This window comes from Diadema antillarum, unplaced genomic scaffold (assembly GCF_040938485.1).
Source record: "Diadema antillarum isolate AM-2024a unplaced genomic scaffold, OU_Dant_1.0 scf00000196, whole genome shotgun sequence".
In the NCBI taxonomy this organism is placed as follows: domain Eukaryota; kingdom Metazoa; phylum Echinodermata; class Echinoidea; order Diadematoida; family Diadematidae; genus Diadema; species Diadema antillarum.
In genome coordinates, this window is record NW_027271085.1 from 95,905 (window position 1) to 123,870 (window position 27,966).

A 27,966-nucleotide genomic window follows, 5' to 3' on the forward strand; every position below is an offset into this window, starting at 1 on the left:
GTTAGAATCGGTTAGAAATAATGTAAGTTTTTTGTCATCGCGCTGTTAGTATCGGAGAATATAAATCTTACCATCTGCACAAACCCATGGAAGCATTCGACTTTTAGTCCCCTCCGTAGGACTCTGCAATGACAGCGCCCTTGCCTCAGGGACATCGTGTTTCTTTGTCTCTTGTCTATCGACTGAGCTCCAACTCCAGGACCTATAAGTGTACATTGAAAGGGACCCTGGCCATTTTATAAGAAGTGTTCATTTTCTCAGTACTATGCATTTGGTATCATGACATATGCATCAACCGACAAAACACCTCAACTAGGCACAAACTAAAAACTAAAAAACAAAGACAAAAACAAACAACAAAAACAAACACAAACACACAGCCAGAACTACAGTGACTACATGTATGTCAATCCGAATTCTTTTGAAGTGGAAACAGCACACATTCTTCTAACAAATAGTTTATCTGCTTCAAAAAATGAGCATATGGTGTGATATAAAGTATTTGTGGACATCAGTCTGTTTTTCAGCACAAGAAAAACAAACAAGAAAAGAGCTTGGTAACATGCCTACTGATTTGCCTGCACTAAGAATCCTATAAGAATGGGGATCTAGTAGGTACAATAATCCTTCCAGCGAGGTGGGGGACCTACAAGTCTGGATCTTTCAACCTTCTCCTAGTGTAAATGACCAGTATTAAAATGTTCATGGTGTCACTGCGAATACTGTAGAATTTTGATACCGCCAAGACTGGATATATGCATGCGATTATTTTTTAATGATGAGATCATTGCCTTGATGAGTGAAGCATCAATGAATGATGTATACAGAATGATAGGACACTGAATGTTCTCTATTCAGTCAGAAAATGAAACAGACAATCAGATAAACAACAACAGCAACCAAACATAATTGACACATACAGAAATCATGAAAGACATAGGTGAATCAATTTTAAGTTTGATAAAATTAAGACAGCATTTAGAGTATGAGCAGAGCAAAAGTTCTTAGTTTCGGTAGGTCTCTAAAAAAAGACGGTATACATGATCATAAATTCGGGGTAAATAATAATTCAGCTTCATAATGCAGAATTTTAAACTTATTGTTTGGGAAAATTGAGTGACATATGATTATTCTGTACTTTCATATCATCCACTCTACCTCTTGAGTTAAGTAGTTCAGAATCTGAACGTTTTTGATTGGGTGCTCTCCTCCCTGTAGTACCGCACATGGCAATCTCGCACAGTCTGGATAGATTCATTTCTTGAGTAGTTTGCTGCCCTCTGCGACAAGGTTTGCATAACATTATGCTATCTGGATTTTTGTTATACGAACTTGTGAGGGCTGAAACAAGATAAGCAGTCAGTGTAATTTGAGGCTTTTCTTTTTGTTCACCCATTCGGACAAAATGAAAATAATTGTTTTAACAAAATATAACATTAATTGTATAATTTGTGAGATTTAATTTGGGATAAGAAATAAATCAATATTCATCTGTGAATTGACTAGATCAGGGCCGGCGGAAAAGCTGCCCAAGGGGCCCGCACGCCCCCCTCCCCCACCCACTTTTTTTTTTGCACCAGTACATCAAGGAATATAGGCCTAAAGGGTGTCACCACCCCCCCCCCCCCTACTTGTTATCTTTGAGCGTTGTTAAAGATAATATAAAGTTTTGGTACCTCAAAAGTTTTCCTGAATTTCCTTGTCTTAGTTTGTGTTTCAGGTTAAAGTACCTTTCATATATAACTAACACTGTGAGACTTACTCGCCCCAAAGTGCTCTCATGTCTCAGTAATTATGCAATTAACTGCGACCAGCAGCCCCATACCCACAGCGACCAGCAGCCCCATACGCATAGCGTAATGGGGCTTCGCATTGTAGCATTCAGGATCATGACAGATTTAGTATCGCGGGTAAATATCAACTTAAAATCCAAAAAATCCTTCAATTTGAAGACTTACCAATGAAGTTGAAGTATTAAAAACAGGCTTCGGGCAACGTTTGGTTCTGCCAATAGTCCCTTTCTGTTCGAATTGATGACTGAATGTGACTCGGTCGAGAGGACCTTGGGAGAGCTACATACACTGAATAATACGGCCAGCGCTTGCGCACACATCACATGCGCACAAATTTCAAATCCATGAACGGATAAGATGTCTGTGTGCGCATGCGCTGACCGTCGATTAAGTGTAGCTTGCTCTTCCAAGGTCCTCTCGACCGAGTCACATTCAGTCATCAATTCTCTGTGGACTCTGGACTCTGCTTGATTCCACAAAATCTGTTGCTTGCATTATGGTAATTTCTGTTTTGTGTTTCAAGTTATAATGAAAATTAGTATGTAAATATCATTTCATTTATTACATTACTGAACAAGATATTAACAATTTGGTATAACATGTGTAAATACGCTTATAAAAACGAAAAAAATGAACACTTTTTCGGATTTATTCATTTATTTAGATTAAGATTTATTTAGATTGTTTATCTAGAATAGGGGCAAATTGGTAGGTCAATCTTTATTAAAGGTGTATCTTCTTCCATTAGTGACACAAAATTTTCTTCCAAAGAATTAAGCACAAAAGTGCAATTTGCCAAGACAATACCAATAATCATAATAATAATGATAATAATAATGATAACAATGATTGCGAACTAGTTGTCATACTAATTGTGCAAGACGTAAATGTTCTTTCAGAAACCAAGAGACGAATTCAACGCAAAAAACAAAAATATTGCAAAAAAAAAACCTACATGACCTGTATGATGTCATAAGTCGTTCTATGCGCAAAAAGAAGAAAAAAAAATATGGAGGAAAATGAAGAGTCATCTGATTATTTAAAGTGAAATTCTACGTGTGTTTCATAACCGGCAATGAATTAAACAAAAACTGAATAAATGTTATTTGCAGTGATATAAGACATGTTGAAAATTGAGGTCATAGAAAACTAATGATACCAATGACACGAACAGAGACAGAGAACGGAGACAGAGACAAGTAATCACTGACTTCAACGGGGACGTGAACACGGACTTGCGGTCTTAAATAATGACATCAGTGACGGTACGTAAAAGGGAATGATGCAGCCATCTGCACGCCTCGCTGCTTATAAAAAAACAAGACGAAATGACACGTACACAATATTGCCCCACGACATCATCCTTTTTATCTTATAATTTTTCGATGTCAGAACACAATCATGAAACATTCACTAAAAGGGTTGATTCAGTTAGTACTGAAAGTGGGGACTGCGCGCTTAGGTTTCGGAATACATGACCGACTTAAGTTATAATTCAGGTAAATCATAGTATAATCTCAATTTTCTACGGACTTTGAAGCGTTTGGCTGTATACAGTGCAAATATATTTTTGTAATTTTACGCTTGAATTACCAAAATTATCGTTACATTGATTACAGACTGCACGCACTAACTCAAACTGCAAGGCTACTCATGCAGCACCCTTTGGTCGATGAACAAAAACAAAATGCAATGAATACAGCGATAAGAACACGTCGTGTTTTGCATCATTCAAAATCATGATCAATAATCATATACGACCAAACACACTTATCTTTTCCTCGTTGAACCTTGGACTATAATTATCTCCTATAAACGACAATGTCAACTCTATGTTGTATGTCACATGATCTCCTGCAAGATATATATCTCCACAAACTAACAAGCAAAGGGCTTCTTTGTAGGAACGGGCGCCATTTTGTCTCAATATAACTGAATAGATTTCATCATAATCGGTTAGAAATGATTTGAGTTTTAGTCATTGCGCTATTAGTATCGGATAAAAATGAAATTCCATTATCTGCACACACCCACGGAAGCGTTAGGCCTTCAGGCCGTCCGTAGGACTCTGCAATGAGAATGACAGGCCTTGCTCAAAAACAGAACCGCGGCAGTACAGCACCCTTGACTCAGGGACATCGTGTTTTTTTGCCTCTAGTCTATCAACTGAGCTTCAACTCCAGGACCTACTAAGGGTACATTAAAAGGATGTGGCGGAATCTGGCAATTTTTGGAGAAGTATGTTCATGCATGTTATAATGACTATTTGAAAAGCTTTCCGGACGTTGGGAATGAAACTTGCGGTCACTTTTCTTGAAAATATCCCAGTCTGTAACTACCCGTGATGGATAGAAGGTACCACCCCGTTCTGCTTCTGATCACATTGACCGCGTCTGCGTGTTGCGGCCCAACTACAGAAGGTAAGTGTTACGGTTTATTGCCACTTGACTTTATGTCAGATGGTCTGCTTCCAAATCAGTCCGTCTTGCTTGTTTAAGTTATTTTCTTCGAAATAATTTTATACATTAATCAGAATTCTTTTTATTAATACCCCAGAAAAACTTGATACAAAGATTACAATGTATATATTTCAAAGGAGAACATATAGATACGTATTTTTCTTGATTTCATTACCAAAATGTGTTGTATTACCAAATTTGCAAATAGTTATCTATTGAGATATAGTGCAGAAGAAGAGCTGCCGCGTTTTCAATGGTCCATGCTTAAATACGTGGCAGCCCGTAAAGCTTCTACCTATGTAAACATAAATTAGTTTAGCTGTAGAATGGAGAAAAAAAAAGGAAACGTCTGAACATCTATAGTAATCTCAGTTTTTCACGTTCTAGCGAAAAAATACTAACGTCATCTAATTCTGCCTAAATTCGCCTAATTTCGTCTAACTAATTGTGACCGTGCATCACAAATACAACAAAAAGTTGCACTTTATTTTGTGTGTGTGTGTGCGTGTGTGTGTGTGTGTGTGTGTTAGCTGAAAATAGGTGAAGTGGGTGAACCTGGTTCAATTTGAGGGCTTTTTTAACATTCATTAAAGAGCAAATATTATATGAAAGACAAATATCATTCAGAGGGGTGAAGGTTCGGGTGTGAGTTTCTTCAGCTTGTCTCCCTCAACAAATTAAATTTGTTAAGATCACAGGTGCCGATCTGTATTTTCTTCTTTATTTTCTTTATTTTCTTATTTTCTTTTCTTGTTAATTTACAGATCAGCAGTTGTGATCTTAACAAATTTAATTTGTAGAAGGAGACAAATTGAAGAAACTGACACTTGAACCTTCACCCCTCCGAATAATATCTTTCGTTTATTTGTCCTATGCCTTGCCCGCCTTGGACTACTTAAAATTACAAGGTTTGGATTTCGGAGCTATAGGAATTTGTTCCAGGAAAGCCTGGTGGTAGTGTCGCTGCCCAGAAAGCAGTAGATGACAGGTTCGAGTCCCACTGGTTCCCTTTTTCCGACATGTTTGTTAATTTACAGGTCAGCAGTTGCGATCTTAACATATTTAATTTGTAAAGGGAGACAGACTGAAAAAACAAACTCACACTTGAGAGCAAAACTTCTTCAACATCACGGCATTTTTTTTTTGATTATAAAGTGTTACCACCAAAATCACACTGAAAAGATCGCACGAAACGAAACAATCAACTTATTTTAATGTGGTTTATTAACAGTGATATTGTGGGTGCAGACTCATAATCGGTTTTCAAATCAGTACAATAATATCGAAAAGAAACAATCATAAATCATTCACGGATTCACTTGCACGCATGCATTACAGCCAAATCTTAAATCACAAGGTTCATGCAATCCCCTGAAAATGTCCAAATACGATGTTCGAAGCACAGATGAATGATCCTCGAATCACCGATGAATCAATCCTCCGACGTAAATCCAGAGGCACGGGGTACAATAATGCAAGGTATATTGTTCAGGGTAAAGATCCGGGTTATACGTCCACAGCAAAATGTGCAAAATCCGAACGTTATGACGACCGCGTCCAGTGGATGCGGTGAATGATGATTCGCTCAATAATATCCAGTTAGGAATCCAGCCGTCACTGCTTTGCCGTATAGTTGGGGGCCTAAGGGCTCAAAATGGGTTGTTTGGTTCAGATTCTTCCAAAAGTACCAAATTTGGCTCATAGGACCCTTGTACCATACTCTTTCGTTTTTTGATGGGCGCCAAGACTAAAAACACTTGGGGCCGCCATATTGGTGGAATCCAATATAGCCGCCATCCGGGTTAAATGTCAACTGAAGAGTTTGTTTGCAAAAACCGATAAGTCCATATTTGCCAAATGGAGATATTTGCGATTAAAGGTCAAGAAAAAAGAGAATAATAAGAAAAATGTTGTTTCTTTTGACCATAACTTCAAAATGTACCTTTATATGTAGTGGCCAATGTATCATTTAAAAGGTATTATTTTGTACTTTATGACAGAGATCGTACTTCAAAATCTTCAAAAATGGACTTATCGGTTTTTGCAAACAAACTCTTCAACTGCAGTTACAAATTGAAAAGGTTGATTGACGTTATGAATCCCATGTGGAAGATTCTACAGGGTTAGAATATGTGATTCTAAACATCATTTCTGCAATTAAAGGTCACTATCAGCGCTCAAGGTCACTTTCAAGGTGAAATAAGGGTCAAATCAGGCATTTTGTGCATTTTTCGAAATGGCGTCTGTGAGCATTCAACTGCAATTCACTGGTACCCCTATTTTGTCCCATTTGTCATCTCTTCCATACTCCTTCAATGGTCAATTAGGGCCAAGAGCGATTCCTACTTATCAATAATGATTATGACAAATAAATGAAAAGAAATATATTTAAGATGTATGAACATATATATATATATATATATATATATACATACATATTGACATTTTGAGCACAGAAAATAGGATTCGATTCTATCGGTTTCGGTTTCTTTTCTCTTTTTCTTTGCTCATAGTTTTCACTATTAATCAATTGTTTCTGGTCAGTTTTTTCTTTCTTTGTTTCAATATATACATATATATATTAAACATGCTTAAATAAGGCCGCCATCCTATTCAAAGGTGCCGAATCAGGGTGCAATGGCAAAGAGGGTAATAAACACGCCTAATCTTATTTTGCCTTCGTTTTTCCTTCTGACGAGATAGCTGGATAGCCCGTATGCAACTAGCTGGTCAGTTGTATGTACTTGGGGTGGACCACTTTACCGGTTTATGCACCTTGAGTTTTCCGATAACGGAATGCCGATTCGGGATCTTTTCATGTGTCTGGGTTTGTGATTCTTTCACACAAGGGACTTCCACTTTTTATATCCAAGTGATGAGGTGCAAAGTGTTGTGCCTCTACCAGAGGGGACCGTATGACAACACACACCATTGCTCAGCTAGACTTGAGATAAGTGGGATTCGAACCCGTGCCCGGGACACAAGTCTTTAGATCGCAAGCCATACGCTACCGACTGAGCCACCTCGTCACCTTTCATGGTCAATTATATAACTTTCCAGCTGGCAAGCGATATGATTCTCATCCTGCTGAAGTTGGTGTACATGCTTGCTCTCCTTTGCTTCCGGGGAATCGAGCTCCTCAATCCAGGTCAGACCAGTATTCTAGAGGCAGTTAACTATTAACATTCAATCATTAAACTCCTTTAATGGCAGTATCGTATCAGAGTAGGTGAAGACAATTCAGCTGAAGGTTTTTTCTTATCTTTTTTTCCCCTCTTTTTATCAAACGAAACCGTTTCTTTACTGAAAGCGTAAATGACTAGGGAAACCGAACACCTATTGATGTTGTATGGGATACTGATCCTGAAGAAAATAATCTTAACATTTTTGCGCAGCAAAACTGTGCAGTCCTCTGACAAGAGATGGTGATGGCACCACTCAAATCTCAAATTATGATTGGAAGAGCATAGCGGCTTCCTGAAAATTAAGACTGAAAAATAAAGAACTGCCCTCATTTATCAGCGCATAGATATCCAAGAATAAATGGGACGGACAACTCATCCTGAGCACCTGATTCGAGACGGAAATATCCAACAGGAATTGTAATCACACAACCCTACAGCTTTCCAACAACTTAGATGCGATCTATGCAAAGATATCCTTTAAATACAAAGGATGTCATTATATTTTCTGAAAGCATTTTCTGAAAACAGTATACAATCGCACGGATGAACATAACATCACTTTTTCGGTACTGTTTTTTTTATCCCTTCGATCTGAGGGACGTTACGGGTGGGTCGTGGTATTGAAAAGATAAAGGCCTTTTTAGCTCTTTCCTGTACAGCATACCTCTCTTCCAGAGCCAAACATTAGGCACTGACAGGGTGCGATATTACTTCAGACTTACTTTGATGTGGCATGCAAAATGCCTAAGTAGTATGGGTCAGCAAACCAGAGCTCACTGACACATTAACTACTTTGATAATCGTGCTCATGTCCAGCAAGGACTGATGAGCAACAAGGTTTATGGGGCAGCCTGCGTTAACGAGGGGAGGCATCATCTCGTCAACGTGGGAGCAGATCATCAGAAATTACCCTATCTGATGTAATCCCTGACTTCACTGAGTGGCAATTAGTAGTACTATCAGCCACTCTCCGCAATGCTTCAGTACCAAATTTCATTCTTTTGCACCACAGCTGTTTCAAGGCATGCATTTGGAGGTGGAAAACATGGAAATGGGAAAAAAATGAAATGAATTGTCATTTCATTTCATTTCACACATGCATGTTCACATGCATGTTTGTTTTTCATTTCCAATCAATACACAGATAATACACTTCAGATGATTACATATCTTGGAACATAATAATACATATTGGTTCTTAAAGAACTTGATGGAAATGAAAATTGACGGGCTGCTACAAAGCGAACTTGTATAGTGCAGTTTCCTCACTAACATTACATTACTGTAATACAGTAATAATACATGGCTTTATAACACAATTACGATACATGTACCGTATAAGCTAATCATTGAAAGTTTTCATTTAATCAAATCGGATGGTAACATGAAGCATACGCTTTCACATATACACATACACACACAACACACATACACATACACAATGAATGAATGAATGAATGAATGAATGAATGAATGAATGAATGAAGGTGAAAATAAATGCACAATGTAGAGCAGGTGTCAGACGAGCCATGGTCAGTAGTTTGATATTGCTGCAAACTTAGGGGGGGGGGGGGATTGAGGGCCTATCTGACGGGATACATTGTCGCAATACCAGCGTCTCAAAGAAATTATTTTCGCTGTCATAACTAACGCAATTTTCAGGGCGACGTCCAAGACGTCTTCATAAAAAGGGACAACTTGTTTGCTTAGAAGTCACGGGGATGTTGGCACGGCTTTTGCCGTCGCAGGGACTTATCAGAGACGTCTTTTCTCAGCCACTTCTCCCTTTCGTCGCCATTCTGTTATTACGGTCTCCACAAGATGCGGGGACATCTCGAAGAATGATGTTGCAGACAAATTTAGTCCCCACGACATGGCCACAGTGATGGAGACTTCGCAGAGACGTCTCGGAGACAAGCTGGAAGACGAAAATAGTCTCTGCAAAAATCGGAAATGTTCGATTCTCCTGCGAATCCTGGCGATTGGGCTCGTCTGCATCCAGGAGACGTGCGTCGTAGAGATGTTGCGGAGAGTAGAGTTGCAACCTATAGTCTTCAGACCAATGAGATGAATGAATGAATGAAGGTGAAAATAAATGCACAATGTAGAGCAGGTGTCAGACGAGCCATGGTCAGTAGTTTGATATTGCTGCAAACTTAGGGTGGGGGGGGGGGGGATTGAGGGCCTATCTGACGGGATACATTGTCGCAATACCAGCGTCTCAAAGAAATGATTTTCGCTGTCATAACTAACGCAATTTTCAGGGCGATGTCCAAGACGTCTTCATAAAAAGGGACAACTTGTTTGCTTAGAAGTCACGGGGATGTTGGCACGGCTTTTGCCGTCGCAGGGACTTATCAGAGACGTCTTTTCTCAGCCACTTCTCCCTTTTGTCGCCATTCTGTTATTACGGTCTCCACAAGATGCGGGGACATCTCGAAGAATGATGTTGCAGACAAATTTAGTCCCCACGACATGGCCACAGTGATGGAGACTTCGCAGAGACGTCTCGGAGACAAGCTGGAAGATGAAAATAGTCTCTGCAAAAATCGGAAATGTTCGATTCTCCTGCGAATCCTGGAGATTGGGCTCGTCTGCATCCAGGAGACGTGCGTCGTAGAGATGTTGCGGAGAGTAGAGTTGCAACCTATAGTCTTCAGACCAATGAGATGAATGAATGAATGAAGGTGAAAATAAATGCACAATGTAGAGCAGGTGTCAGACGAGCCATGGTCAGTAGTTTGATAGTGCTGCCAACTTAGGGTGGGGGGGGGGGGGGGGATTGAGGGCCTATCTGACGGGATACATTGTCGCAATACCAGCGTCTCAAAGAAATGATTTTCGCTGTCATAACTAACGCAATTTTCAGGGCGATATCCAAGACGTCTTCATAAAAAGGGACAACTTGTTTGCTTAGAAGTCACGGGGATGTTGGCACGGCTTTTGCCGTCGCAGGGACTTATCAGAGACGTCTTTTCTCAGCCACTTCTCCCTTTCGTCGCCATTCTGTTATTACGGTCTCCACAAGATGCGGGGACATCTCGAAGAATGATGTTGCAGACAAATTTAGTCCCCACGACATTGCCACAGTGATGGAGACTTCGCAGAGACGTCTCGGAGACAAGCTGGAAGACGAAAATAGTCTCTGCAAAAATCGGAAATGTTCGATTCTCCTGCGAATCCTGGAGATTGGGATCGTCTGCATCCAGGAGACGTGCGTCTTAGAGATGTTGCGGAGAGTAGAGTTGCAACCTATAGTCTTCAGACCAATGAGATGAATGAATGAATGAAGGTGAAAATAAATGCACAATGTAGAGCAGGTGTCAGACGAGCCATGGTCAGTAGTTTGATATTGCTGCAAACTTAGGGTGGGGGGGGGGGGGGATTGAGGGCCTATCTGACGGGATACATTGTCGCAATACCAGCGTCTCAAAGAAATTATTTTCGCTGTCATAACTAACGCAATTTTCAGGGCGATGTCCAAGACGTCTTCATAAAAAGGGACAACTTGTTTGCTTAGAAGTCACGGGGATGTTGGCACGGCTTTTGCCGTCGCAGGGACTTATCAGAGACGTCTTTTCTCAGCCACTTCTCCCTTTCGTCGCCATTCTGTTATTACGGTCTCCACAAGATGCGGGGACATCTCGAAGAATGATGTTGCAGACAAATTTAGTCCCCACGACATGGCCACAGTGATGGAGACTTCGCAGAGACGTCTCGGAGACAAGCTGGAAGACGAAAATAGTCTCTGCAAAAATCGGAAATGTTCGATTCTCCTGCGAATCCTGGAGATTGGGCCCGTCTGCATCCAGGAGACGTGCGTCGTAGAGATGTTACGGAGAGTAGAGTTGCAACCTATAGTCTTCAGACCAATGAGATACCAACTTATTAAGTTTTGTGATATCATACTAACTTGCGTCCAAGCACTTTGGATAGAATCTTAATAGACCCTAGAAGGTGTCATGAAAGTTGTACTATAGCATATCCAATCTGCACGCTGTTAATGGTGTCACTGAGTACCTGTGAAATATGCTTGTTCCCTACATGGCGTCACCAGGGCCGTCATGTTCTCTGAACATGCTGAACGGCATATTTAGCTGAGGAGGCACATACATTTCCTATAACGACTTTAGAGTTGAACTTTCTTACACAAGTTCGAAAATAGCAAATTGATGCCAACCTGATGTACTAAAAACTCTCTTTCATCCAGATTAGGAGTGATCTTCATAGTCATGATTCCATTGAATTTAAATCTGAATTATGAATATGTATTGTGATTGAGGACCCCTGAACTGCAACAGAGAAATAAAAAAACACTTCTCTTTTTAGTGGCAACGTCAAAGACGCTGGTAATATAGAGAGTAGCCCCCCCCCCCCCTTGCTGCTAAACGATTAATATATTAGGTAGCAATAGGATTATGTATGTTTTTATTGCATTCCTTGCAGATGAAGATGAAAATAATAATCCAATAATCAAATCTTGAAAACTATTTTAAAGGGCATTACCCATAATTCTAACTAGCTCTTTTGGCTGTCATTAAAGCAAATGCAAATAAATTGAATTCCGCAAATATTACCAGTCGGTGAGGACATTTCCTCTTAGCGCCTGTAATGTAAAAATAATTAATGGAATGATTGTGACATGAACTATGATATTCCACAGCTTTGGACAGAACCTCACTCAAAAGCTTGTGTAGCCATATCATAACAGGCCATAATTGAAATGATGCAGAAAAAAAAAAATTACCGTAAGTAATCATTAAAAATGAAATTGAAGGGTTACCAAGTCTTCAAATTTGATTGTGAAATAAGGATCTGAGTAAGATCCCTTAAAGGACAAGTCCACCTTCATATACATAAGGATTGAGCGAATGCAGCAATATTAGTAGAGCACATCAGTGAAAGTTTGAGGAAAATTGGACAATCCGTTCAACAGTGACGAATATTTTAAGTATCTGCGCAGTCACTACTGGAAGAGAAGACTGCTTTGGTGTATGATGTCACATGCGTACAAAAATATAAGGAAAATGATAAGAGAATTTCACAAAACTTTACTTTTTGAATAAAGTGCACATTTCTTCGACTTGCTACTAACGTATAACGGATAATATTCCACCCTGCCTTCTGAAAGAGAGAAGTCGAGTGTTCTTTTGTTATGCGAGAAAAATGGAAATATGTTGAATTTTCTTTTTCTTACTTTGTATCGTTGTAATCATATGACATCACAAGCTATAGTGGTCTTTTCATCCAGCCGTGACTGAGCAGAAACTTCAAATATTCATAACCTTTTAACGGATTGTCCGATTTTGCTCAAACTCTCACTGATGTGTTCAACTAATATTGCTGCATTCACTCAACCCACATCTCTATGAAGGTGAACTTGTCCTTTAAACCTAATTACTCTCAGAAAGGGGTTCTTATTATAATTCATGAGTGTATAAAACGAAAGCAGATATATTGCTGTTACTCGTGAGAAAGCCCACCTCTCCCTCTCCAACAGCCCTCAACAACTGCAATTCTGTTAGCAAAGCTGGCATTCCTCCTATATTGACTATAGGCAAGCCATTTTCTAAATTACCTATTGTGAATATAATGGTTTGACCCCAAATGACCTTTAGGGAGACCTTATAAGTAAAAGTTGACATCAGACCATAAAAACAACTTCAGAATCGAATTCCTTGACCCATAAAACCTCTAAAGCTGACTTTTCAAATTATTGTGACACTTTATTGTAAAACTTTAAAGTTTTTTTTTTGTTATGGACTGGCCTTTAAACGTAGGTGGCAGCCATATTGGATTTTGCTAATATGCTGCCCCGGAGGGCGCCCTTCCCAAGAAATACGCCTTTGTTCAGCCGTCGACAACTGCAATTCTATTACTAAGGTTGGTATTCCTGGAATAATGACCATGGGCAAGCCATTTTTTTCAATAAACTGTTGTGAATACAATGGCTTGACCCCTAAATGACCTTAAGGTCACCTTATAAAGGAAAAAACGACGTCAGACCATAAAAACAAATTCAGATTCGAATTCCTTGACCCAGAAAACCGTTCAACCTGACTTTTTAAATTATTGTAACCCTTTTATGTTTTCAAATGGAAGTGACCTTTAAACCTATATGACAGCCATATTGGATTTTGCCAATATGGCCGCCCCAGAGGGCGACCTTCTTGGCGCCCATCAAAAATCGAAATAGTATGGCTTGGGCTACATGTGTGCCAAACTTCGGTGCTTTTGGAAAAATTTGAACCAAAAATCCCATGCGCCCCCCACTAGTAGCATTGTCTATTGGGATAAAAATGGAGTCTATTTCAAATGTAGGCAAATTAATTCTCTGCAGACAAAATGTCTCCCAGGCCTTATCTTCACAAATATAGTAGGTCAACAGATAACAAAGGACTGACTATAAGAAGTCACTTCAGAGCCAAAAGTGACGTACTGCTCAGAGCAGAGGTGTTGGGTACTCTGCCTATCTCAAAATTTCTCCGGCTTATACGTCCATTTACCCCTTTCTTGAATATTCTGTAATTTCTCCAACCCGGGGCTATACACTTGTATATACTAGCAAGTCCTAAACTGTTCCAGAAATCCTAGCTGACTCACTGCCTAACTATTTAATTCAATTCAATTCAATGTTTTATTTCATTTTTCGACAATACAGATATGAACATCACTTTTTTGATAACAGAAATTAAGGTGCGTAAAGTATAACATGAAAGAATGTATATACAATGATTGTACCACCTCATAATAATTATACACTATCAAATAACTCAAGTGATTAGAAGTAATTATACAGTATGCAAAATTCGAAAAATGGAGGGACCCACTAAGAAGACAAAGCTTGTAGATTGTCGGCCCCTCAGAGGAAAAACATCAGCTGAGAAAAAAAAAGTAATAGTCTGGAAACCCCCTAGAAAGATAGATCAACAAAAGCAGACAGATATACAAACAAATAAACATGAAATGAGACTAGAGTAGGAGTAACAATACAATGAAGAGTTGACTATGAGACCGCGAGACAAAATGAGGCAAAGCTAACATAATAGAAAAGAACAGAACAGACAAAAACGTTCTACAGAGACAGCGATCTCGTAAGAAGTATATCGAGAAAGTGAGAAAAAGTGACGCGAGAAAGAACAGGGCAATAGACATATGATCGGAAAAATATCGTAGCATTATATGAATATAGTATACAAGAGCTAAAGTATACTTGGCAATCAATATGTGAAAACGTAGGTTCTTAGAAAAGAAGTTATAACAGCGGGTTAATTCTATTCAGAAGAATAAGGTTGCAATAAAGAAACTTTCAATTTCCTCTTGAATGAGTATATTGAGGGGGCATTTTTAATATCAGGATGCATGGAATTCCAATAGCTCGGGCCAGCATAAACAAATGTGTTCTTTGCTAAAATCGTACGGAAAAGAGGTAAATGATATTCGTTAGAGCGTCGAGTTGGATATTCATGAAATGACTTATTTTTTAGGAACACGGAATGGAAAACATCAGGAAGAAGGTTATTGTTGGACATATACATAAATTGACCTAAATTGAATAAAAACAAATCTCAAAATTTTAACAACTTATTAGAGGCAAACAGTGCATCCTTATGAGAACGTATGGGAGAATAACAAATGACACGAATAGCTTTCTTTTGCAAAAGGAACACTCTATCCAACAGATTTTGGTGCGTGTTGCCTCAGACTAAAAGTCCATAATTAAGGTAAGGCAATATCAATGAGGAGTATAACATAAGTAATGATTTTTTTAGGTAAACACAATTTTAGTCTATTAATAACGCCTATATTACGTGAAATTATATTACAAATATAATCGATATGCAATTTCCAAGAAAGTTTCTCATCTAAAATAACCCCAAGGAATTTAAAATGTGAAATTCTTTCCAAAGGAGTGTCGTCCAAAACTATGTCAGTACTTAAAGTGCCAACAGTATTACTAAAAAGCATGTATTTCGTTTTCTGAATATTCAAAGAGAGCTTATTAGCTCTGACCCAATTTGTTACTTTCTTCAACTCGCAATTAACTTTTCGTACAAGAACATCAATATCGCTATGAACTAGAAATACATTGGTATCGTCAGCAAAATGAATAAAAGAAAGAGCTTCAGATACTTCACAAAAATCATTGATATAAATAATGAATATCAATGGCCCTAACAGACTTCCCTGAGGAACCCCACATTTAACTTCTGTGATCACCGAGTTATCATTTTTGATTGTAACAAACTGTCTTCTATTGGATAAATAACTCTTGAACTACTCCAAGGCCTTCCCACGTATTCCATAATGTGATAACTTGTAAAACAATTATATCACGATTGATTGTATCGAAGGCCTTGGAGAAGTCCAAGAAAATGCTAATCAAATGAGAGTGGTCATAACTTCCTACCAAAAATAACTACCAATCACTTTGGGCTACAGGGACCATGCATCACGAAGCCAAATATATAAGCACTTCCTAGAACATTCTGGATTGGGTGAGATATCATTCTAGATTGAGTGAGCTATAATGTATTTCCGGTTACATGCATGTACTGTAGTTATACCAAATAGAAAATTCTCCACTAATCTGGTTAACCTGTATGTACTATATACCAAATAGAATGTTCTCCACTAATCTGGTCAACTTGTGTACATACACATTAAAACAACCATACATACCGTACATCATGTTCATAACTACTAGTGTGTACATTTGTGATAAAAGGTACAAGAAACACTGTTATCGTTTTAAGATAGTGTGATTAGCTGTGTCTTTTGAATTCTTAAAAAAATGTACACTCTTTTCACATTCAACTTTAATTACTTTATAAAAGATTGTACCGCTTTAAAAGTTGGCATTGAGTATGGGCGGAATGTGTTGATAAACCATACTACATTTCAGCTTAATTTGATAATCCCTTCAATGTCGTTGCTCCGGTTGGTTTACATCATGATTTTGTCCAATTAATCGCAGACATAACACGACTTGGTAACAATTTTTTTAATTCATTTATTCTGTCTTCTTTATACAGGGTAGTCTCTTCAGTACATAAAACTGCTTTACAAGAGAGCCCTGTATTACATAAAATATTAAAATATTTTACAATTCGAAACAAATTTGAAACATTATAATGTTACAATCTATAATAATATATTACATAAAGTACAATACAAAATACGACAAGTTAAAACGGCAATCAAAGTATAAAACTGAATATGATATAAGTTAAATAAAATGTATAACAATGTAGAATTAAAATACGTCTTACATCTTACATTCAGGATAACAATATACATTTATTATTACCAGTTTAACATCACCCATGATTGAAAAAACAAACAAACAAAAAAATACAATCTATCCATTATCCCCTATCCCCACCCCGCACCCCCCCCCCCTTCCGGATAATACAGTGTAGTAGCTGCGGCAAGATGTTTTTGGGTAGAAAAAAAAAAAGATGAGTACGGTCGGCAAGAATATGTTCAGCTAAAATGAAAACAAAAATCAAACTCTCATATTTACATAATTTCTTTAAATATTCAAACTACACATAAATTCGTATATAAATAAATAATCACTGTTTGGTTTGGGTAAAACCTCAGATGGGTAAAATATATAGAAATTAAAAATCATAAATCAAAACTTAAACGTTTACACTGTTTCTTAAAATTTTCAAACGACACAGAAGTTTGGACTTGAATAGGTAACATATTAGGTTTCAATGTACCTTGATACGAAAATGTTGACCTCATATATTCTGTACGTGGTTTCGGAACACAAAGAGGATTGTTTGCAGCATATCTTGTATAATAATATATCGGTCTGTTGGAAATTAGTTTCTTTAAATACATGGGTGTACGATTATTGATAATTTTAAACATCATTTTACAATGATTGAATTTAATCCGTTGTTGCACTGATTGCCAATTAAGCAACTTTAATAAATTATCAGTTGATGTATATCTATCAGCATTTATTATCATTCTAGCATATCTGTTTTGAGCGCGTTGTAATCTTATTATCTTACATTTTGTCGTATTCCCCCAGATAATGCTACAGTAATCCAAATGAGGAACAAACATAGTATAATATAAATCGATCAAATTCTTCTGATTCAAATATGTTTTAATTCTACGTACATGTACTGTTACCCATGAAAGCTTACTCACAAGGTTATCAACATGATTTGTCCATTTCATATGAGAATCAAAAATAACCCCGAGGTATTTCATTTTATCTACAACTTCCAATCTGAAATTATTCCATATAATATCAATGTTGCAATTTCTTATTTTTTTAATAGAACCAAATATCATAACCTTTGTTTTGTCAACATTGATATACATTTCATTTCTATCCATCCAATCAACTATCATATCAAACTGAGATTGTAATATAATCTGTAATTCTTCCTTGGTTCTTGCTTTGCAAAAAATTACAGTATCATCAGCATATAATGAGAGTTTAGTCAATGGCATATATTTCATTTCTAAGATATCATTAACATACATACTGAAAATCAATGGCCCGAGGGTGGAACCTTGGGCGATTCCTGTTTTCACCAAAAGAGAGTCACTCAAAATACCTTCGACTGAAACACATTGAGATCTGTCTGTAATATATATGACTCGAACCATCTATACTCTGTACCCTTTATACCATATAACCACATTTTCTTTAACAGTTTATCATGAGGTATGACAGCAAAAGCTTTCTGAAGATCTAAAAATACACCACCTGTTATAAATCCAGAATTCATGTTTTGTACAATATATTCAGTTATATCAAGAATACATGAATTTGTAGAATGTAATGGTCGAAACCCGGATTGATTATTGGCAAGTAAAGAATGTTCATTCAAATATCCATACAACTGTTCATAAATTCCTTTTTCTAATATCTTACTTACTATTGACTATACAGATATAGGTCTATAATTCAAAGGGTATGTTTTATCACCACTTTTATATATTTGCATTATTTTGACAGATTTAAAATCTTTTGGTATACTTCCCGTTTTAAGGGAACAATTAGATATATAAGTCAATGGTTTTACAACACTTTCCGCAGCTACTTTGAGTAACAATGGGTGCACTCCATCAAGACCATATGTTTTACATACATCAATACTCTCCAATTCTTTTATTAAAAATTCTTCTGTGATATCCATAAAAGATAATATGCTGTCAGTTACAGGTACATCTTGGAGACAGCTGTCCTCGTCATTTTGATTTCGGTTTCGTGTGGTTGACATATTTATTCTATCCGATACAGTATTGAATATCTTATTAAAAACATTACCGATTTCATATTTACTTTTTACAACTTTTCCTTCATATTCTAACTTATATTCTGTTTCACATTTAGTTTTCGACAAAAGATCATTAATGACCTTCCACTTCTGTTTTAAATCCTTATTCATAACACTCTGAAATTTATTACAATAATATTCTCGCTTCAACTTCTTATTCACATTATTTATCTTATTGCGGATGCGTTTATATTCTATCCAAAAATGCTGCATAGATCGTGTATCAGAAATAGACTTACAATAATAAAATTTTGATTTGTAATAATCTCTATCTTTTAAAAGTATCAGATATTCATTCGTTATCCATGGTGCGGGACTACGCTTCCTTCTTATGCTGACGTAGGGGGCGTGTTTATCGCACAGTTCAACAAACTTTGCTTTGAACTCCAACCACATAGCATCGATATTATCATCTTTGCCTGATAAAACACAGTCCCAGTTTACAGAAGATAAATCACGTATGAACTTTTCAGAGTCAAAATTGCGAAAAGATCTCATGTTCGAAATTTTAGGATGAGATTTAACATGTTTTTCAGAAAGGATTGCATATATCAAAGAGTGGTCACTTATACCCACTGATTGAACACCAGCTGTCAATGAGCCGAGAGACTGTGATACAAAAAACAAATCAATCAATGTTTTACTGAATGGAGTAATGCGAGTTGGTTTTGAAATCAGTTGGTTAAACTGTAAAGCCTCACACATGCGTGTTACTTTCTGTTACAATACATTATCTGTTAACATGTTACAATTCATATCTCCTGTAATCAACACTTTATCCGTCACAGTACAAACACTTTCAAAATTACATTCCATGGTTTCAAACACATCTGTTGTGGCCTTCGGTGGACGATACACAATACCAAAAAGATATGGTTTATGATTTTTCATATGAATTTCAATCCACATTATTTCTCAGGATTTTTCTTCTAAATCTTCTCTTCTCTTATATATGATATTAGTTTTGATATAACATCCGACACCACCACCTCCTCCATTAACTCTATCTTTTCTCTCACAAACATATCCATTTATATGTAGACAACCGGTGGGAAAGTTGTTATCAAGCCACGTCTCAGTCATAGCAAAAATATCATATGTTATGGGTTTGACTCTAAGAACAATTGAATATCATCTTTCTTATTCCGTAAACTACGAACATTTAAATGTGCGATCTTAATACCTTTTCCCTGAGGATAATGAGGTGTACATTCAGAAAACTCACCATCTTTAATAGATGAATGCATTTCTTCCCCTGGCGAATTTTCTATATATCCTGGAAGTTCATTCATGTAGCAAACATTACATATCCAGTCTTCGGATGAATAAACGGCACCATCTGCGACATTTCCGCATTTAACATGTGACCATTTCGAACATTGTATACAAAGAATTGATTCTTGATTTTTTCTGACAGATTTGTGGCAGTAAATGCATGGGTAAACAACATTCGTAGGTGTAAAGGAAGCACTAGACATTGGCAAATTCATATTTTTATGACTCAAGTACCTCAATTTGCTTCGTCGATGTGATAGTTACCCACCTATCTGTAGACTTCTTCAGCACTTTGACCCGTCCGTCAGTTGTGTAGACCTTTGATACATGTGGAGACTTGTTGGCTAGATTCACGAGGGTTTGTCTGTGGCTTGTGAGATCTTCATGGATGTAGATCCGAGTCCCTTTCAATTTAGCTCTGTTGCTGTATATCAGCTGTCGAACACTGTAGCGAGCAAATTTCATGATGATGGTCGTGGCTTTCCATCTGCTCTCGATCCTGATCTTGCGGTAACTCGATGACTGCGATCGATGTCGGTCTCCGCAAGGTTGATGTCAATCTTCTCCTGGACGACCTTTCGAACGACGTCATCTGTGTTTTCATTCGCCTTCTCTGGGATTCCATGGAATCGGAGACAATTTCTCCGGCTGTATTGTTCCTGCGTTTCACATGTACTCTTCATCCTCTCGATTTCTTTGTTGAGATTGTTTACCTTCTTTGTGAGTGACGTAATTTCATCCTTTTGTTGGTCAAGATCAAGCCGTACTGCTTCGTACACCGATTGCGTAACATTTTCCACGATGACTTCAACAATAGCGTCAACCAGCCTTTTTTGTGTGGCTTCAACGCAGAGAGCTTCTACAATAGACTTTTGAAGCAGATCTGGGGACATTGAACCTCCTTTGCCTGGGACTGATGATTCACTTGGGTGACCAGCACTTTCTTCTGACGGTACATCAGAGTCGATGGTCCCCTGCTCCGTCCCATGAAGAGTTTGGGTTTCTTCCGATGTACCTGGTTTGTTCCTGGTGCGTACCATCCTTGCTCAAATATCTGCTGAAATACTAGCCAGTTCTGATGAAGATATGAGTCTGATGTCAGTCAAGTGGTAGTAGAAGTGCTCTTTCTATATGTTGGTGCAACGCAGAGTTCACTTTGACAATTCAATTCCGCAAATTTCAGAGAATTTGGAGGTGAATTTAGGCAGTGCGTATTCGCACACCTCTGTAGGGTCCTCTTGTCTTTTGATGTTCTTTGATGTCTTTTGATGTCTTTTGATGTTCGATTGAGGGCTTGAATAGACTCTGTTATTCAGACTCTTTTCTCGGTTCACAATTCTTCCAGAGTTTGTTATTCTAATATTCAGATAGGTTTGGTGATGGCAGTGAAATTGAAATATACATCGTCTAAATGGTTAAAGTCTGCTCTGTAAAAGTCTACTTTTTACTAAAAATCCATGTCGTTATAACTTTTTATTGGTTTTATGATCAATGGGTAACATTTGGTATTTAATTGTCCACATGTCTACATCTAATTTTGTTAATTTCATATTTATTTTTCTACTGAAATTTCGTGCAATTGGTCCAATGACTTTAGGCTTTTCTTTCACTAAGTCTAATAGGCTGTTTCCATTTGGTCAAATTTCCAGCTAGTCCACATTACGCCAGTTCGTCCAATTGGTAGACTGTCCGTCGTGCGCCATGTGTAAACAGTGTACATTTCATCTTGCTTTTGGAAACCTCATGACGATTTCTCACCGAACGTGCCAGTCTTTATTGTTAGCATCCCTAGGGGAATCGGATTAAAGCTCCCCCCCCCCACTTTAAAAAAAATCCCACAAACAAAACAGGAAATCGGAAAAAAACATATCCTCTAGAACTCAAAGTGGTGGAGGTGTGTTACGTTGAGCTAGTAACTTAATGAGTGTAGTTTCAATTTTGTTCGTGGTGGACCCAGAGGTGCCCCTACCTATTAGGGCCGAGGGAGGGGACGATTAAAGGGTCCAAATAGGGACGTAAATTATGCATTCTCATGATCATAATCTTACTGAAAATGTCATGATGGATTTCAACCAAACTTGGCAGTCAGCGTCCTCAGGCAGACAGGATCTCAAGTTGGTATAAAGGGGCATCATGTTTCTCCCTGGAGGCCCTAGGGCTTCCACCACCTTCTCCTTCCCCAATTGAAGTAATCTTAAAAATCTTTTTTACAACCAGAAACAAAAAAGCTCATTTAACATTATGAGTATATTATAAGTGCATTAATGCATGTGTGCTTCTATAATATTTTGTTAACCCGTTTCATACTGAATCCTGAAATCCCCGTAAACATAAGTATACAAGCTACCAGGTTCCCAAATGATACGGGTTGACGGCAAACCAATTGATGCTTCCTTGGAGAGGGGAGAGAGGTCCAAATTAGGGCATAAACAATTTTATATTTTTTTACCTTCTTATTGAGAATGCATGGTCACAGTTTCTCCAAACCTGGCAGGTATCATCGCGAGACTGAGTGTACAAACACTCACTATCCCCACAACACGGGGGGAGGGGAGCTAAGGAATGGTTGGCGACAAATGCCTGGGGTGCAACAAATTTTATTTATCTTCTTGAAAATACATAGTCAAGGATGTGCCAACACAGTCAGACAGTTCCCTATCACAAGGGTGACATACATGCATGCTATGTGTTTATACATTATAAGGATAACAGAACCGCCTAAACTTTAGGCGTCAATCCGTCGTTTGAGGCGAGTCCTCAACTGGGGTTCCCAAAGTGGGGTGCGTATATTTGTCGTTTGGGAGTTGGGAGTCGAAGTACATGTCCATTGCAAATAAACTTTCTGCTCAGACGTGACAAACCTGGAGGCCAAGCCAGGGTTTGATGACTCCAGCAGCTGTCGTATTACGTAAGAGCATGATAAGGATATCTGCCTGTGGCAGACCATTCAAAGTGAACTCAATTTTCTCTATCCTTTTTAAAGTTTTCAATTTTATATTCTACTGAGAAATTCTATGGTCATCCATTTTACATTTCGAACGAAAAAAATTGACCCGTAAATAACGAAAATACAGGAATAAGAAGGAGAGCATTACCAGTTTGCCGGTGCTGACAATGTGCTATTTGGCAGTGAGTTACAACGGGGAGGTGAGACTACCCCCCTGGTTACAATCAGCCTGCTGACTGGATTATTGAGAAAGCAGCTGTCGTATTACGTAAGAGCATGATAAGGATATCTGCCTGTGGCAGACCATTCAAAGTGAACTCAATTTTCTCTATCCATTCTTAAGTTTTCAATTTTATATTCTATTGAGAAATTCTATGGTCATCCATTTTACATTTCGAACGAAAAAAATTGACCCGTAAATAACGAAAATACATGAATAAGAAGGAGAGCATTGCCAGTTTGCCGGTGCTGACAATGTGCTATTTGGCAGTGAGTTACAACGGGGAGGTGAGACTACCTCCCTGGTTACAATCAGCCTGCTGAGAAAGAGAGAGAGAGAGAGGGAGAGAGAGAGGGGGAGAGAGAGAGGGGGGGGGGGGGGGGGGAGATGGGGGAGGGAGAAGGGGAGAGACAAAATGGAATGACAATAGTTCCAGTCACTGCAGTACAGGCATGCTCTGTCTGCATACGCTGAATGTCTACACTCACACACACACACGTACACACACACACACACGCACCATGGAGCTACATAGCCCATGCCAAAACCAAAACAATCTCCTCCTCTCGCGGTGCCCCCCCCCCCCCCCCCCCTCCTGTGGTGCTGTGGCGATGACTGATGCTTAGATTAGGCCAGGGTCAAGAAACAGGTGTTTTATATCTTTGATTTTAAGTCATTGATTGCCAAGATATGCACTGACATTATTTACGGGGGTGTAGCCTCTTCAAACGAGAGATTTGCGTCATGACAATTCTATATCCTTGAGGTGTTGGGTGGAGATGGGAGGGGGCTTTTTTTCTATTATTCATTTTTTATTGCATAATATGATGATTACAATGTGTAAATATAGGGTACTTGGCAGGTACCTTTACCAGTGTGATGGAATATGCACAGTGGTCACCATGCCACAATAGACTGAAGCCCTCAATGCTGTCCCCTACTCCCCGATTTGCAGTGTTCTCAAGTAGTTGTCTGCAAGAATGCGCCCAGGGTGAAATTGCGATACTCGAGTTAGCGTGAGACACCTCTCCCCTGGTCTCCGTTTAGTTTATTTGTTTGTTTGTGTGTTTGTTTTGGTTTGGTTTGGTTTTCTCTCAATACATGGCTTCACTTCTCTTTGACTACATCGTTGTTGTTGTTTATTCTATCTCTCTCACCCTTCTTCTCAATCATTTGAGTAGTGATTTGAGTATATCTCCTTAACTTGTTCTTTAGAAGATTTTATCCTCGAAGAGCGTTTGACCTCTTGGATTTATCTTGCTTAAATTGTCATTTGAACGGCATCTACATGAAACTGCATGCAAATTGTTTGCATGCAAATATGCATGGAGTAACGCTTCCTCGTCTAAATATGTATTTTGTATTATTACGGAATATTGTTCTATACCCGGATTAAACAATTTCCTGGTTTTTTTTTCAGTGTATTAGATTCATATTATTGATGATATTGCCCTCAATCAGATTGATTAGTTGACTTTGTGTTACAGTTTACCCCGATGATTCTTTTAATTTCATGAGCTTATAAATATTAAAATCTCATTTATTAGAAAGAACATTATGTTTGGATACAAAGAGAGAAAAAAATACGCAAACATGTAGAGTATATTGTCAAAACGATTACAAGCACGCACATCCGTGGATAGCTCATCCATATTATGAATTAACAGTACAGTCTTAAACAAACGTACACACACACACACGCACACACACACATACACACAGACACACACACACACACACAGACATACCGACACACACACGAACACACAATCTCTTACTTAAACCAAGCTGATATCATTCTGATTTTTGCTAAAACTGAAACGAAACACTTCAATGGTTTTTTTATCATAATTCCGATGGAGGACGACTATGCTATAATGTTCACATTTCTGTCTTTGTATTCCCAGTGGTACACACTGCCCTCAGCGTTCATGGATGGAAAGGAGAAGACATCAGACTGCCATGTCACTTCCAAGGAGAGCCTGAAGCTGTGGTCTGGGTCAAGGAGGGCAACTCAAATGAGCAGACAAGGACCGCCAAGGCTGGATTCCTCGAGGAGAAGTTTGTGAGCTGGGAGGAACGTTTCGACATCGACAAGGACTTTAACCTTGTCATTGCCAACTTGGAGGTGGCAGACGAGGGTCTCTACTTGTGTCAAGTGGTTCTACGGAATTTCGATGATTTCGAGAATTCTATCCTTTTCACAGTTGACTGTAAGTAATTGAATTATGCATATATGTATTGCCACTTCGATCACTGTTGGACAATCTACGAGTCAGTAAACATTTATGTATGGATGTATGTATACAATCTATAATGTAAGGTATCATTTATCTATGTATCTCTCTTTCTATCTATCTATTTATCTATCTATCTATCTATCTATCTATCGATCGATCTATCGATCGATCCATGTAATTCTCTACTCCATTGTATGTATTTATTTGGTTTTATTTCAATTATTCGCTTGCATAAATATACGTTCTGGGAATTGAAGGGGTCGGTGCATTATAGTTTTAACCCACACTTTGGTGAAAAATGAGTTACATGTATTTACACCATCCTGAATCACTGCTCTATAATCCCTAAAAATGTCATCTTGAAATCAAGCAAGATTCAAGATTCAAGATTCAAGATAATTTATTGTCATGTATAAAATATACATAAAATTTGTTTTCGGACATACATAAAGATAGAGGTGCATAAATGAAGAATATAAATCATGAAATAACTTAACATGAGTTTTATACCATACATACATAAAATACATACATTTAATACAAAAAAGTTGAAATATTGCAGGAGAAAAATAAGCATATACAAAGTATGCATTTTTTCCCCTTCGCCCCATTCGCCCCATCCAGGCACTCCTCCAGTTGAGACTTTAACACATGTTCTACACACCACCACTACCCCCCCCCCCCCCCACTCTCACAGAGTACATTTCCACATACACACCCACACACGCACGCACACACACACACACACACACACACGCACACACACATACCCCACACCCGCGAGTTACACCCATATAAACGTATACACACACACACACATACACCAAAACTATCACCCGTCTAATCAACATGAAAGAGCGCTCCAGCACACAAAAAGCCTGGGCAAGGATAGGAGACAGTAAATTATCTCAAAGAGAATTTGCTGCGTGACAAAGGCTATAAAAAGACAGAGACATTCATACAACATACTAACATATAGCAGGCAGTGTGACGTATTTCAAATGCTCAATAATGTTATCATATTTGTATTAAGTTCTCTTAATTCTTTTTTCTTCTTTCCTTTTCTGCGTATGTTCCAGTAACAAATACAATATATAATAAATTAAAAATATTTCATCACAAAATCTAAAACATTCAATTCAGTCATAGGTCATAGGGTTGGCAAGACATGCAGCTCAAAACTTGCCAGGTCTACTGTTGGCTCATCCACAATGACACTGCTGCTGTTTACAAATTTGTGTACAACTATTTCGCAATGAGTCAAAAATATGTAATAATTCAACATAACTAACGAACAATACAATTGTCATCAAGTGCACACATACTGGACTTTCACACCACAAATACATTGCACAAGGGGTAGTTAAGCTCAACACATGCAGTGCATGTAGATAGCTCAGAGCCCTGCTTGGGCCGAGTCATCTGGCACTTGCAAAATACGACTCATGAATCATGAATCATTAAAACAGTTCACATATTTTAAACATATGACATGTACTATAAATAACAAAAAACATAACGTCATCTATTAAATCTGCTATTGAAAGCTTTACATACTGCGATCAGAAATGACCGTCTGAACCTCTCCGTCTTTACTTTTGGAAGTCTAATTCTACCTTATCTATTTACAGTCACCTCATCATGAAGCGGATGTGATTCATCTTTCATTATAATATCAAGTCTAGACACAAGAGCAGATTGTACAATATCCTCTAGATGTTGTACAGGCATTCCTATAATCTCACTGGCTTGTAATACAACCCTTGTCAATTTGGACTTATTTTTTCTCTGTTAAACAACTAAACCATGCTACTGATGAGAAGCACATAACAGACTGTATTACACTTTGATAGAACAGAACAAGTGTTTGACTCTTCACATTAAATGACCTGAGTTTTCTAAGGAAATACAATCGCTGGTTTCCTTTTGACTGAATTTTCTTAGTATTTGCATCCCACCTTAATAGTTTATCGTCTATAATTGTTCCAAGGTATTTGTACTCTGACACCTACTCTATGGTTTCTACCCCAATGGAAATCCTGTCATGATTGTCTTTACTAGTTTTACCAAAATCAAAAATCATCTCTTTAGTTTTCCTGGTGTTTAAAATCAGTGATGTTTGTTGACACCATTCCACAAACTTGTCAACACTTCTCCTGTAAACTGTTTCTTCATTGTTACGTATCAATCCTACAATACATGTGTCATCTGCGTATTTCACAATATGACAACATGGACTTACTGGGCTATCACTTGTTAAGAGAGTGAACAAAATGGGTGAGAGCACATATCCTTGTGGTGCCCCAACATTCAGTGTTCTATCATCGGAAACTACCTCCCCTAGGCGTACTCTTTGCGACCTGTCGGACATGAACTCTCCTATCCACAGAGACAGATATGGGTTAACCTTCATGACATTGTGCAACTTTCCAGTTAACAACTGTGGTACAATGGTATTGAAAGCTGACGAAAAATCAACGTACAATACTCTAACATATGACTTGGACAACTCTAAATGCTTGATAATAGTAT